Below are 16,507 nucleotides of genomic sequence, written 5' to 3'. Positions count from 1 at the left end.
TTTCTACTATTGAACATGCATCACCTGTATTCACTACACTTATGCCAAACTCTAGAAATGAAGTCATGTACTCCACCTTTCACCAGTTCTCAGCATGTACTCCTAAGCTCACTGCTCCTAAGCTCCCTGTCTCAGGCATGCTTATTAGAGTGTGCTTCTCAGCACTGTTTTATAATGATTAGATTGCCTAATTTTCAGGATTAGCACATAAGGAATGGAAGAAAGTGTGACACATCATTGTGAAACTCCCAGGTACAGCACAGAGGTTGCACTGATATATCCTTAGGAGTCCATTGATAATCAAATGACTAAAGGGTCAATTCACTAATGTATCAAATAAATAAAATTTCAAACATGCACCCACATCCACATACGAGGTGAATTCACCCACTTCACTTTTCCAAACAGCTCTGAAGTCTAAAATGTAATCAATTTTAGCAACAAAACACGTTTTTTAATGCATTTTCTTGCCACAGTGCATTTCATCTTCATAAATGTGTTTTCTGTGGACAAAATTTAATTTGTTGTAGACAAGATCAAAGTGTCATAAACAAAACATTACTATTCAATTTGCCCTTTAAAGTCATTTAAATATGGCATGTGATCTGCTTCATTATGTTAGAATTTACTTGCATATGTTCAACACAAGCAAAATCTTTTTAAACTCAGAACAAGAATTGAGAAGTGTGAATTATGGATTAATTTCCCAATGGATCTGAACATCTGGAAGGAATTTTCACATGGAAAGTAGAAATGACAAGAAAAAGATCACAATATCCCTTACAAAAGACATCTACAGGTATTCATCACATATTAATATTAAAACTATTAACATATTAAAGCAAATATTTACAATGGTCATATTACAAAATGGATAGAGCCATAGTCTATGAATCAGAACATCTGGAATTTATTTCTGGTTTTTCAGATGTGCAGATAAAAGCATTACATGGTTTCCAGGACATATTTCTTTAAACATTTTATTATTAATAAATATATGGGCCTCAAATCAAAATGTTATGATCAGTCACAACCCACATGTTCTAAACCACCGATCTGATGTTACAGTGCCCACTTTTCAGGTATGTTGAATAAGTAAGAGTTATGGATAAGCTTCTATTGTCCCAAATTAAGGCTCAATCTTAATTTATTCTTATTCTAGTCTAAAGTTTTGTTTGTTTGTTTGTTTTTCCTCACATCCTAATTTTGAGACATGCTAAACATCCACAGGCCTATTTTAAGTCACTGGGAGCTCAGTACCTCTGAAAATGAAGAGCTTTAGAACATGTCTATACTGTCTAAAGACCACAACATGGATCTTTCAGTGAAGCATGACTCACGGTCCACGTGGCTGCACCCTGAAATAGATGGCATGCAGTTGTCTTAGCACTGCACCATCCATGAACTAATACGCTCCATCTGCAGTGTGCTTACTGATGCATGGCAGGCTCTATGCCCAGGATGTAGTATGTATGAGAAGCAAGAACAGAGGGCTGCTTTGCAGTGGTCCCTGTCGCAGTCCTTTGTCAATATAGATATGTCCTTGTTTTCCTGATAAAATGTTGCTCAGCCATGGGCTCAACATCTGCCAAGCAAATAGTGAAGAAAGAAGAAAGAAGACAAGTTTTTTAAAACCTATGAATGCCTTTGTGAGAGCTTTTAACATTGCTTCAGTCTACCTTAACCCTGAGGCATTAAGAGTACTTTATACATTTTAGTTCTTGCCTTCTCATTACTCCATCTTTCCTCTTTCCTTCTTCACCCCATTTATAAGCAGTTCTGGTTTTGGTTATATACTTAACGTGTACAACAAATGGTTTTAACATTACCTCATATTTTATTAGATAGACAATGGCCATTTTCATGAGCATCGCAAAAAAGTGCTTTCAGTGCCATTTTCAGGGTAAGCACACCCAGTAGAAAAAATCAGCAATATCAGAAGTCCTAGGGATAGAGTATTCAAATAATATGTGCAAAGGTTACACAGCATTTCAGCCCCAACTTTGGACTCTTTAAATAAGTAAGAAACCCACCCCGCCATAAGAATGTCACATTAATTTACTGAAATGAAAGGTAAGCAATGCAAGTAAAAGTTACTAAGTACAATTCTATAGATCCCTGAAAATAATTGATTTTCCATGTCAGTGCCTAAATGGGGGGGGGGGGGGGAAAGATGTGTGCCAGCCCTAAACCAAACTTCTTTTGAAAATAGAAAGTGGTGCAAAAGAAATATTCTATTTGACATGAAATAAAATTTTGCCACATTTTAAGGTTGTTTATTTATTTTTCTGTTTAATAAAAGACAAATACATTTAGAAACCAAGGTGTTGATTGAAAGGATGCTTCCGTACCTTCACAAACATGAGGGAAACAAGAAAGTACTGGTGGTTGCACTGAATGCTTTATACCATTTACATAGTAGAGTTGCCCTTATATCCTATAGTCTAATGACTAAGATAGGGCAGTCTCCCAGCTGTCTGCATCAGTTTCCAGCCCCAAGCTCTCAGGTTTCTACCTCTCTCTCTTTCCTGGCTGTCTCCTCATTGCCACCAGGCTTTTTTCCCTTGCACCAGTGACCTTGAGTAACCCTGGGGTCACTTGAACTTAAGTAACCCCAAGCCTCCATTCCTCAGCCTAGCTTCTCTCCAGTCTACTGGTTCTAATCCTGGTTCCAGCAACTTTCATTCCTTACACTTTCGCTCTCACCTTAACCTTCCCCCAGGTATCCCAAGTACCCCAGACACACACAAACATACTTTACCATCCAAGTTAGGAACACACCAGTGTGTATGTGTAGGTGGGTGGTATGTGTGTGAACTGGTGAATATATATATAGAGAGAGAGATGTCATCGTGTGCATGATATACAAATTAGTGATCCATCTATGTGTTCAGAGTGTGTGGGTATTGACAAATGACTGTTGTCTATTTTTTTGGTGTGTGTAGTATGTATGTGCTTGAATTGATGATAGGTATGCATGTGCCTAGGCTGGTTTGGATGTTTATGAGCCTGAGTTGGTAGTGTGTGTGTGTGTATGCACCTAATTGATTTGTGTGTTTGTATATGTGCAACTGTGTCACACCCTCCTGCCTAATAGTGCAATATTGAGATCCTGATAGTTGGCCTGATCCCCCAGGGCAACAGGTCCAGACATGTGACAAAGCTCTCGGGTCTGGGGGAACAGAGCTGCCAGCAATCCCAGGAGCATGAGAACATGTGCTTTGGGGAATCAGCCCTGACTGGAGTGAGGAGTATACAGTTTAAAAGAAGGATGCCAAGGGAAGCTTGGCATTCAGCATCCCTGATGGGAAAATTTTGCTGAAGACAGCAGGTGGAGGAAACTACCTGAAGAAGATGAGCACACTGCTGGACCCTCAGGAGCTGTGGAGACCAGGACAAACCCCAAGCAGGGATTGATTCATCCCACCAGAAAGATAAGATTCATAGATTCATAGATGTTAGGGTCGGAAGGGACCTCAATAGATCATCGAGTCCGACCCCCTGCATAAGCAGGAAAGAGCGCTGGGTCTAGACGACCCCAGCTAGATACTCATCTAACCTCTTGAAAACCCCCAGGGTAGGGGAGAGCACCACCTCCCTTGGGAGCCAGTTCCAGACCTTGGCCACTCGAACTGTGAAGAAGTTCCTCCTAATGTCCAATCTAAATCTGCTCTCTGCTAGCTTGTGGCCATTGTTTCTTGTAACCCCCAGGGGCACCTTCGTGAATAAATACTCACCAATTCCCTTCTGTGCCCCTGTGATGAACTTATAGGCAGACACAAGGTTGTCTCTCGACCTTCTCTTGCGGAGGCTGAAAAGGTCCAGTTTCTCTAGTCTCTCCTCGTAGGGCTTGGTCTGCAGGCCCTTAACCATACAAGTGGCCCTTCTCTGGACCCTCTCCAGGTTATCCGCATCCTTCTTGAAGTGTGGCGCCCAGAATTGAACGCAGTACTCCAACTTCGGTCTGACCAGTGCCCAATAGAGGGGAAGTATCACCTCCTTGGACCTATTCGTCATGCATCTGCTGATGCATGATAAAGTGCCTTTGGCTTTTTTGATGGCTTCGTCACACTGCCGACTCATGTTCATCTTGGAGTCCACCAGGACTCCAAGATCCCTTCCCACCTCTGTGCCACCCAGCAGGTCATTCCCTAGGCTGTAGATGTGCTGGACATTTTTCCTCCCTAGGTGCAGCACTTTGCATTTCTCCTTGTTGAACTGCATCCTGTTGTTTTCTGCCCACTTGTCCAACCTATCCAGGTCTGCCTGCAGCTGTTCCCTGCCCTCCGGCGTGTCCACTTCTCCCCATAGCTTTGTGTCACCTGCAAACTTGGACAGAGTACATTTCACTCCCTCGTCCAAGTCACTGATGAAGACATTAAAGAGTATCCGTCCAAGGACCGAGCCCTGCGGGACCCCACTGCCCACACCCTTCCAGGTTGAGACCGAACCATCCACCACGACTCTTTGGGTGCAACCCTCTAGCCAATTCGCCACCCACCGGACTGTGTAGTCATCCACATCACAGCCTCTTAACTTGTTCACCAGTATGGGGTGGGATACCGTATCGAAGGCCTTCCTGAAGTCTAAGTATACGACATCCACCCCTCCTCCTGTGTCCAGGCATTTCGTAATCTGATCGTAGAAAGAGACTAGATTGGTCAGGCATGATCTGCCTGCCACAAACCCGTGCTGGTTTCTCCTCAGCATAATTTGTCCTGCCGGGCTCTCACAAATGTGACCCTTGATAATTTTTTCAAAGACTTTGCCAAGGATGGAGGTGAGACTGACTGGTCTATAGTTGCCCGGGTCCTCCTTCCTCCCCTTTTTGAAAATGGGGACCACGTTGGCCCTTTTTTCAGTCCTCCAGGACTGGGCCCGTGCACCATGAATGTTCGAACATTCCCGCCAGTGTCTCTGCAATTATGTCGGCCAGTGCCTTCAGTACCCTCGGATGGAGCTCATCCGGGCCTGCCGACTTAAAGGCATCCAGTTCTTCAAAGTGACTCTGCACTATCTCAGGGTCTACGCATGGAAGTCTGGCGCCTTGCTGCTGTCTCTCTACAACCCCAGTGAGAGACGTGTAGTGCCCCTCACTTAGGAACACTGAGGCAAAGAACTCATTGAGGAGTTCAGCCTTGTCCCCCCTGTCCGTCACCAATTGTTTCTGCCCATTTAACAGGGGTCCTATTCCTCCCTGGGCCTTCCTTTTACTCCCTATATATCTAAAAAACTATGTCCTGTTGTCTTTTACTTGGGTTGCCATCCTCAGCTCCATGGTAGCTTTGGCCCGTCTAACTGCCTCCCTACAAGCACGAGCAGAGAAGGTATATTCGTCTTTGGTGACCTCTCCCCGTTTCCACTTTTTATGTGCTCCCCTTTTGGCCCTTAGGCTGCCCTGGATTTCTCTGATCAGCCAGGGAAGTCTCCTGGCCCGTTTCCCTCTTTTGCCTCGCTCGGGGATCGTCTTGCTTTGTGCCCAAAGGATCGTTTCCTTAAGGCACAGCCACCCTTCTTAGGCTCCCATCACTTCAAAACTCCTACACTGCAGTGCGTCCCTGACTAATCGCCTGAGTTCATTGAGATCAGCTTTCCTAAAGTCTAGCACTTTCACCCTACTAGTTACCTTACCCACTCGACGTCTTATGTTGAATTCTATTATTAGGTGATCACTGTCCCCCAGATGGCTACCGATCTGGAGGTCCCCTACCATGTCATCCCCCGTTGCCAATACCAGATCCAGTATGGCATTCCCCCTAGTGGGACCGTGTACCTCCTGTGTCAGGTGGTGGTCCTGTACACAGGTTAGAAACCTTCGTGAGCAGTGGGACTTTGCTGTCTGCGACTCCCAGCAGATGTCTGGGTAGTTTAGGTCCCCCATGACTACCGCCTCCTTAGCTTTTATGGTCTCCGAGAGTTGCCTCAGGAGCCCCGAATCTCTTTCTTCCCCTTGATGTGGGGGTCTGTAGCAGACCCCTACCACCAAATCCCTTTCTCCTTGCCCCCCATGTAGCCTAACCCACAATCCTTCTACTTCCTCAAACTTGGATTCTGTCTTGATGAGGGTCGATGTATATTGCTCACTGACATAGAGCGCAACCCCTATGTAAAAGGGAACAATGGGAGGGACAGAGTCTTGTCCTTGCAGAAGCCCAAGCTGGTACCCCAGGGAAAGAATTTCCATGGGAATGGTTGTGGTAAACCAGCCAAGGAAATACAGAGAGGGAGAGAACAAAAGTGATCTGGTCTATCAGGAGGAGTGGAGACAGAGGAGATACCAGGGCCCTCCAGCATGAAGAAGAAGAATATACCTGCTCTGCTAGTGAGGCTGGAACTGAGCAGAGATACACTGCCTGTGGCAGAGCATATCCAGAGAAGGAAGAAGAGACCCAAGGGAGGTACCCATACATTTTGAATTATAAAGGAATAGTGGCAAGACAGTACCACAGCAAAGAAGTGCTATCTTTCATAGTAGCTAGGGTTAGGAAGGACCTGAACAGATCATCTAGCTTGACCACCTGCCACAGGCAGGAATGAATGCTGGGTTCAGAAGACCCCAGACAGGTGATCATCCAACCTCCTCTTGAATTTGCCCAAGGTAAGGGCAAGGACCACTTCCCTGGGGAGCTGGTTCCAGATTTTGGCCACCCTAACAGTAAAATATTGCCTTCTGATCTCTAACCTAAGCCTATTCTCCATCAGCTTATTACCATTGTTCCTTGTCACCCCAGGTGGTGCTGGAGAGAAAAGGACTGTACTGATTTGCTGTTGATCTCCCCTGATGAGTTTGTAGGCAGCCATCAGGTCCCCCCTCAGCATTCTCTTGCTGAGGTTGAACAGGTTCAGGTCCCTCAGTCTCTCCTCATAGGGTCTGTCCTGCTGCCCTCTCACCAAGAAGGTGGCCCTCCTCTACAGTTACTTGGGTCCTCTTTCCTCCCTTTCTTGAAAATTGGGACCACATTAGCCCATTTCCAGTCCCCTGGCACCTGGCCAGATGACCACAAATGCTCATACAGCTGGGCCAAGGGCTCCCCAATGACCCCTGCCAGCTCCCTCAACACCCTTGGGTGGAGGGCATCTGGACCTGCAGATTTAAAAATGCCTAGCCCTTTCAGAAGATCACTAACTACATCTGAACTGACTGAAGGCCTGACAAAGCTATTCCCAAAATTGTCCCTACCTCTGGTAGGTGGGATATCCTGGTCCTGTTCAAGAAAACAGAGGCAAAGAAACTGTTAAAAATATCAGCTTTCTTGTCTGGTGTAACCACAAGATTACTGTCTGTGTCTTGCAGGGGCTCTACATTTCCTGATGCCCTCTTCTTGCTCACAATGTACTTGAAAAAGGACTTTTTGTTGTCCGTAATCCTGGACACTAGACTGAGTTCCATCTCTACCTTGGCCTTCCTAATAGCCCTCCTACACTCCTGGGATGAGGAGAAGTACTCCTCCTTGGTGATAGCTCCTCCCTTCCACTGGTTGTTTGCCCCCCTTTTATTCCTCAGGCATTCCTGAATGCCCTTGCTGAGCCAAGGGGGTTTCTGAACACTCTTACCTCCCTTGCTTCTCTCAGGGACTGTTATCCTTTGGGCCTCGAGGATCACCCCCTTAAGGTACGACCACCCCTTGTGGATTCTCACCTCCATTATCCTTCTGGGCCCTTAGTGCCTCCCCCACTAATCTCCTAATCTCATTGAAGTTGGCCCTTGTGAAGTCAAGGGCTTTAGCCTTGGTGTGAGCCCTAGACACCCTGTATTGGATAGTGAAATCCAGCAGGCGATGATTGCTATTGCCCAGGTGGTCAAGGACCTGCAGTCCCCTCACCAGATCATCCCTCATGACCAGGACCAGGTCCAGCAAGGCTTAGTTATCTTTAGTGTGACTGTGCACTTCCTGGATAAGGTGAAGGTCCTGTAATACAGCCAGGAACTTACACGAGCAGTCAGACCTGGCTGTCTGCTCCTCCAAGAAAATGTCTGAGTAGTTTAGGTCACCCATGACAATAACATCCCTTGACCTAACCACCTCCATAAGCTGACTGGAGAATTCCTGGTCCAGCTCTTCCCCCCTGGTTGGGTGGTCTGTAGTAGACACTCACTGTAAGGCCCCTTTCACCACACCCTCTTTGTAGTTTGACCCATAGTGTCTCTGCCTGACCCTCCTCTATCCCAAAGCTAATCCTTGATGATGTGAGGTGCTTTTTGACATAGAGCACAACCCCTCCCCCCACCTTTCCTCTCTGTCCTGTCTCTTCTATATAGGGTGGATCCCTGAATGCCCACCACCCAGTCATAGGTAGGGTCCCACCAGGTTTCTGTGAGCCCTACTAAGTCTGGGTTCTTACTTGCAATGAGGTGGCACAGTTCCTCCTGCTTACTCCTCATACTATGAGCATTAGTGTAGAGGCACCTGAGGCCTACTGAATCTTTGATTTAAACCCCTCTGCACCAAGGAGGAATATGGAGGGGAAAAGGGGAAGAATCACTTGCCCAAAGTTTTTTTTTTTTTTTTTTTTTTTTTTAAGTTAGAATAAAGACACATCCAGTCCCCCAAAAAGGACAATAGTGAAGCCCAAAGTCAGAGGGCCTGGGACCTTATAAATGAAGAGCTGAGAAGAATTCAATGGAAATGATTCTTATTTGATTTTATAAGAGTAGTCATATAGTGTCTGAGCTGATGAAGAAAGAGAATGAGACATTGCAGAAGCAAGAGAATGAGACATTGCAATTTGAAAACTAGAGAGAGAGAGAGAGATAGGAAAGGATAGTCTCCACTCAAAACCTGTGGAGAACATTGACCATCTTAGAGGAAAGGGGAAGGGTGATGGGGAGGGGAAGCCCTGCAGAAGATCCACAATGGAGTCAGACAGACTGGCAAATCAGAACATTAATCCTCCCAAACATACATTTTCCAACAAGACGTGGCAGGAAAGTGGGAGAGAAAGACTACAATCAGGAAAACCTGACATGGTTCCGAAGTGGAAGAACACAGCCTGCTGACATCCCTCAAATTATTTCTATTGCTGAAGTCTTTCTACTTTATAAGTGTTACTGAGGCATCTACACCTGTTGAGGGTTGGTACAGTGGCCCAGTGACCTATTTTGGGCCAATAGCAATCCCAAAATCCCCATTAAGATGAAATACATTATTTAATTCCTTTGAGTTCCTCAGTTGTCCTCTGGTTCTTAACCAAAGTAGGGTACAATGAGTTAATATACACCATAGAATGAGCAAGCAAAAAAAAAAAAAATTGCAGAAAAAAAAATGAATGTAGGGGGTAGCACCCCGTGTGTTTCTCCCTGAGGCTAGCGAATTCCTGTCCTCATTGTATCTTGCCCACCAAGACTTAATTGAAAATAATAAACAGGATGAGTTGTTCAGCTGGGGAACAGTCCTAGCCCAAAGAGAAAAACTACAGATAACACATCCAGTCCTTTTTTGGCTGCAGTGATATGGATAAACAACTTGACTTTTAAGGGTCTGAAATGGGAGCTTCTCCTGCCCCTGCACTCCTGCATCAAGCCTCCATAACTTTATGCCCTCAAAGGGCATGCATCAACCTGGTGTCAAGATAATATCCATACCCAGACTCTTAATTGAAAGCCCCAGGGTTCACCTCCAGAATACCTAACAGTCCATCCCAAATTAGTATGAAAATGGTGAGCAGTTCAGCTGCGTCTAACCCATCCAAGAGCAAAGCCCTGCCACCTTCCATTCTGGGCTGTACTTTATGGTTTTCTTGTATTTCCTGGTTGACTCTCTCCTCCAGGTGGGGGTCAGTGTCCATTGAGCATCTGGAGCATGGCATCCCTGCTGAGGAAGTCATAGAACTGTGAGTCACTGGCTGGCTGTTCTAAATCATGCCTGGGGCTTCCCTTGGGCCCTGTTCCCAACCATGGAAACTCACTTCCCTAAACAACACTTCCCTTCCCATGCTCCTCACCATCCAGCCCAGAAGGCTCATTCTGCACAGCTGAAAGAGCATTGCTGACCCCACAGAGCTTATTCCACTCCTGGTTTAATCAGCAACTGAGGGGGAATCCTGAAACTGAGAAGGTAAGTAGAGAAGTGTGAGAGGTGCTCCTTCTCTCCTCACCCTGAATTCTCTGTCACAATAAGTAATCAACTTTTTACTTCATAAGTAACCCAATAATTATTCATAGATTCATAGATGTTAGGGTCGGAAGGGACCTCAATAGATCATCGAGTTCGGCCCCCTCCATAAGCAGGAAAGAGTGCTGGGTCTAGATGACCCCAGCTAGATACTCATCTAACCTCCTCTTGAAGACCCCCAGGGTAGGGGAGAGCACCACCTCCCTTGGGAGCCAGTTCCAGACCTTGGCAACTCGAACTGTGAAGAAGTTCTTCCTAATGTCCAATCTAAATCTGCTCTCTGCTAGCTTGTGGCCATTGTTTCTGGTAACCCCCGGGGGGCGCCTTGGTGAATAAATACTCACCAATTCCCTTCTGTGCCCCCGTGATGAATTTATAGGCAGCCACAAGGTCGCCTCTCAACCTTCTCTTGTGGAGGCTGAAAAGGTCCAGTTTCTCTAGACTCTCCTCGTAGGGCTTGGTCTGCAGGCCCTTGACCATATGAGTTGCCCTTCTCTGGACCCTCTCCAGGTTATCCACATCCTTCTTGAAGTGTGGCGCCCAGAATTGCACGCAGTACTCCAACTGCGGTCTGACCAGTGCCCGATAGAGGGGAAGTATCACCTCCCTGGACCTATTCATCATGCATCTGCTGATGCACAATAAAGTGCTATTGGCTTTTCTGATGGCTTCGTCACACTGCCGACTCATGTTCATCTTGGAGTCCACCAGGACTCCAAGATCCCTTCCCACCTCTGTGCCACCCAGCAGGTCATTCCCTAGGCTGTAGGTGTGCTGGACATTTTTCCTCCCTAGGTGCAGCACTTTGCATTTCTCCTTGTTGAACTGCATCCTGTTGTTTTCTGCCCACTTGTCCAACCTATCCAGGTCTGCCTGCAGCTGTTCCCTGCCCTCCGGCATGTCCACTTCTCCCCATAGCTTTGTGTCATCTGCAAACTTGGACAGAGTACATTTGACTCCCTCATCCAAGTCACTGATGAAGACATTAAAGAGTATTGGTCCAAGGACTGAGCCCTATGGGACCGCACTGCCCACACTCTTCCAGGTCGAGACCGACCCATCCACCACGACTCTTTTGGTGTGACCCTCTAGCCAATTTGCCACCCACCAGACCGTGCAGTCATCCACATCACAGCCTCTTAACTTGTTCACCAGTATGGGGTGGGATACCGTATCGAAGGCCTTCCTGAAGTCTAAGTATGCGACATCCACCCCTCCTCCTGTGTCCAGGCGTTTTGTAACCTGGTCATAGAAAGAGACTAGATTGGTCAGGCATGATCTGCCCGCCACAAACCCGTGCTGGTTTCCCCTCAGCATAATTTGCCCTGCCGGGCTCTCACAAATGTGAGCCTTGATAATTTTTTCAAAGACTTTACCAAGGATGGAGGTAAGACTGACTGGCCTATAGTTGCTTGGGTCTTCCTTCCTCCCCTTTTTGAAAATGGGGACCACGTTAGCCCTTTTCCAGTCCTCCGGGACATGGCCCATGTGCCACGAGCCTTCGAATATTCCCACCAGTGGCCCTGCAATGATGTCGGCCAGTGCCTTCAGTACCCTCGGATGGAGCTCATCCGGGCCTGCCGACTTAAAGGCATCCTGTTCTTCCAAGTGACTCTGCACCACCTCAGGATCTACGTATGGAAGTTTGGCACCTTGCTGCTGTCTCTCTACAACCTGAGTGAGAGACTTGTCGTGCCCCTCACTTAGGAACACTGAGGCAAAGAAGTCATTGAGGAGTTCAGCCTTGTCCCCCCTGTCTGTCACCAATTGTTTCTGCCCATTTAGCAGGGGTCCTATTCCTCCCTGGGCCTTCCTTTTATTCCCAATATATCTAAAAAACAATTTCTTGTTGTCTTTTACTTGGGTTGCCATCCTCATCTCCATGGTAGCTTTGGCCTGCCTAACTGCCTCCCTACAAGCACGAGCAGAGGTGGTATATTCATCTTTAGTGATCTCTCCCTGTTTCCACTTTTTATGTGCTCCCCTTTTGGCCCTTAGGCTGCCCTGGATTTCTCTGGATTATTGGCACAAGGATTTAAAACAAACTTGTCCTCCTTTCAGGTGAGTGCCAAAACTCTAGGCACATTCATAATATGCAGTTTCTTTTGGATATTATAGTGGAAGAGTGGGAAAGACTAAAAAAGATCCACCTCAATAGCCTATAGCACATTAGTTAAGGCAAGGGTTTGATAAGAGATAAACCCTATTTAAAACAAATAGATTTGAAATCCAAATAGGCAAACAGGATTTGAAACTGTTCTACACACATTACAGGTGAATGTTATAAGCAATTAATCCATAGGCTAATGGTACCACCACCACCACCTTCATCTACCAGAATGGCATCTTATGTAGTCAGAAAATAAAAGTCAACTGTGTCGATATATGAAATTGCTTGGAATTTTTTTTTTTTCACGTGAAAATATTTGCTAAGTTCAGTTCAAATCAACACACAGTGTCAGGTGCTATGAACTTGCCTATTAGTTGAACAAATGTTTTGCTCCATATTTTCATCTATGTCTATATGCATTGAAATAAAGGTTATATGCATATATTCTAAACACATCCAAGATGTTATTATGACAAAGAGAAAAGAAATTACACTGCTATGATCATTTATTGTGGAATATCTTTCTTAAAGCCAGGAGAGGTGAAAGTATTAAAAAAAAAAACAACAAAAAATGAGTGACATTTTTTTTCTATGCACCTCCTTCACACACACATATTTCTACACTATAGAAACAAATAAAAATAACTTCTCTAGTGTAACGAGCCAACTTAGTTAGGTTCTGTTCAATTAATATTCTTTTGGGTCCAGAGGCATCCTAGCTCTGTAATACTGGAGCATCTGTGCAGTTTTGGTAGCCAAATGTAATATAGTCTTGATGGTCAGAGGTCACATTACATCTTCATATCAGAGGTCAATAAAAACCAAGACAGTTTGTTGTCTGGAAGTCAGTCAAACTGATGCATATGAAATAATGGCCTTGCTCAAAGCAAATCAAAATCTTTCAACCATAAATATTTTGGTTCATATTATTTATTTGCATTTTATTTATTTTTTATGTATTTGATTTATTTATATGCCACCCTTCCAGTATATGCTCAGTGGCTATGTCTACACAAGACACATTACTCCAGATTAGAGCAAATTCCTGTGGAGTAAGTGGCACTGTCAACATGTATAGACACTTACTGCACAGTAATTATCTCTAATCTTGAGTAAATAGGCTACCTTGCAGCCCTGGGAGAAAATTAGACCCCTGGATATCCAGGGGTCTAAAAAATCTATGTTTAAAAAAGGAGTGAAGGGCACAGTCCCTGACCATGTCCTGAGGCAACCGGAGGCTGGATCCTCCATGGAGACGCTCTGACTGCCAGAGCATCTCCATGGTTGGCCCTTGTCCTGGTGCTGAAACACATGGTGGGTGAAGCCATGTGTTTCAGCACCAGGGCTCTAGTGCCAGTGAGTAAGGGGTCAGGGGGGCTGGAGGAGGGGGGTGAGGACCATGGGGGGGCAGCCATTGGGGGGGTCTGGGGGAGCAGGGGTGGGGCTGGGTGGGGCAGCAATTGGGAGGCTGCAGCAACTGGTGGGGGATGGGGCCAGGTGGGGCAGCAATTGGGGGGCTGGGGGGTATGTGGGCCTTGCAAGGGGGGTTGTAGCCCCTTTAGGGGCCATTTGGTCCCTGTTGGGTCCTTCACCCCTTGTGTGGGGTTGAACCCCTGTTGGGGGGCCGTAGCCCTTGTGAGAGGGCCAAACCCCCTGTTGGTGGGGGCAAAACACTTGTGTGGGGGCCATTGCCATGTGGGAGTGCAGCAAAACATCTATTCATGAATTCATGAAATGTATTTAGAGTACACTTTATTATTATGATAAGAGACTTGCTTTAACACTGTAAGATATATCAATAAAACATTATCCAACTGATCACGGTCTCTGTCTTGCTCTCTGTCTTTATAGTGGTCTTTTGCTTTACTTGTGGAGGAACATGGATTTGGAGGTATTTTACAGAGTCACTTTGGGATTTTTTTTATCAGGGATTTTTCAATTTTCCAGTAGGGAAAACCAGAATTCCTGCTAGGGAGGTCAGTGGCAGGACCCTGCTTGCTCAGAGCTGGCACCTTGGACCCAGCTAGGTGTGGCTGACCTCCTGGACAAATGGGACCAAGAGGACATGATTTGACACTTCAAAGCAGGCCACCACACCCAGAACATCTTCCAGGTGATAGCTGCCCAGATGACCGGACAGGGGTACACATGGCAGTAGTGCAGCACAAGGGCCAACACTTCAACTGCAGTCTACTGGCAGCTGGCCCAGAAGGGCAAATGTCTCTACTGTCTCTGCAATCCCCATCTGAGTCTGGCAGGTGTGCAGCAGGTCACAGCCAGGCAGCAGCCCCCACTGCCAGACTGGTACAGTGGGTAGAGGGTGCAGGGAACTCTCAGGGATGCTTTAGCAATCCAGCTGGCACAGGGGGTAGGGTACCCAAGTACCAGCTGGCTGGGCCCCAGAAGCTCCTGGGAGCTAGTAGCCCTGAGCTACTTGCCAGGGTGGCTTTTTATACTGCTGGGGCCAGGAGAGGGTAGCTTTTTATATTGCTGGGGACCCTTAGGTCTATCCTTTTATGTATTAAGAAAAGGTTAACAAATTATATACAAGACCTCATTTTAGAACAAGAGAAGACTACTGCTATAATAACTCCTCTTGTCTTAATTCCATCTTCTCTCAATTTATAAATAAACCTTTAACTCCTTTCTTTTTGGTCAATGGATCAATAAGCTATCAAAATGCTAGTGTTGGTAGGAAAAAAAGTGTATGACCTATTTCAAAAAATATTTTTTGACCAGTCAATAAACTGTGACCTGTCTTCATTTACCAGAATTGTTTATACACATGAAAGACTCACACAATCTAAGACATATGATGACAAACACTTATAGGCAGCTTCAAACACTGACTCAGACACTTTGATCTTCCACAGTAGCTTGGAACATACAAATGCTTTCGAATGACACATATAAAATAAAACACCAACAAAATAAAGTGTATAATTTTAATGCATTAAATATAGATACCTCTTCAGCAGTAACAAGGTGACCTAAGAAGATCTTAGTTCATTAATGCCAAATCAGTTCCCCCCACTAAAATAGAGCATCCCATAATGAAAGCCATTTCAGTATTTGGCATCTTGATTTCCATTAACTTTTCTCAATTTTCATTCTTAAGGTATTAACAGTTTAATTCTTTAAGTACAGTAAACACATTTGGCAAAGAAAAGAAAAAAGAAAAGAAAAGAAATCACAGTACATTAATCCTGTGTCATAAATGGCTGACTTATCAAACTATTAGCATGATTTTTTTTCCTGTGGTATGCACATTTGTGCTAAGATTTATCAAGCACCAAACCCATCACAAAAGGCCAGATCATCAAGACCATCAGTATGTATTCTTTCTTGAATAAATATATTTCTGGTTTTGGATGCTGAATAATGTCAGGCTATGTACAGTTTCTGGCAATAGTTCTTTTTGCTGTTTTGCACAGTTTTGCCAGCTACAATAAACATATTTAACATATACATCTGAAGAAAAACAAAATAAATATTTCATTGCTATTTGGAATTATTGGGATAATTTTCCTCTAGTATTCCAACACAATACTCCAAGCACATCAAAAACAGTGACCAATTCTCTGAATACTTTCCGAAGAACACAAAGAGGTTTTGGGTTTTTTTAAAGGATACAACACTACATGAATTCATGTAAAGTTTAGCTAAACACAGATTCACTAAGAAAAGAGGTGATAGATTGTGATCTATCTGTGTATAACAGAACAGATGTTCAGTGCACATAAACCAGTTTCAAAATGGCTGAAACCAGTTTGATATAAACCTGGTTGAATGTAGCATCAGACTTAACTGATTTAAGTCAAACCGGTTTATGTAATGTCTGTCCCAGACCCTTGCTGGTTTAAAATAAACTGGACTCCCCCAGCATCCCAGCATGATGTCTGGACTGGGCAGGGCTCTCTGCTCCACAGCAGAGATGGCCCTTCCCCTCTGTTTAGAGACTGCAGGTACAAAAGGGTCTGCCTGGCTTCCCCATGTCCTACACACACCCCTCACTGCTGACTACTCAAGCAAGAATCCTCCCTCCCATCTCCTACAGCATGGACCCCAGCCCCACAGAACCTAGGCTTTCATCAGGGAGCTTTGAACTAATGGAGAGAGGCTATTGTTTTGCTGATGGGGTGATAAACACTATCAGTTTCCTGATGGCTTACTTGCCTGTCAGTTTGTTGTAGACAGTATAAAATGTAGCCCTGTGGGATCAGGCCAACTCTCAGGATATCAATAGTGTGCTGTTAGACAGGAGGGTGTGACACAATTGCACATA

Source organism: Alligator mississippiensis, chromosome 8 (assembly GCF_030867095.1).
Source record: "Alligator mississippiensis isolate rAllMis1 chromosome 8, rAllMis1, whole genome shotgun sequence".
NCBI classification, from domain to species: Eukaryota; Metazoa; Chordata; order Crocodylia; family Alligatoridae; genus Alligator; species Alligator mississippiensis.
This window is presented reverse-complemented; position numbering follows the sequence as displayed.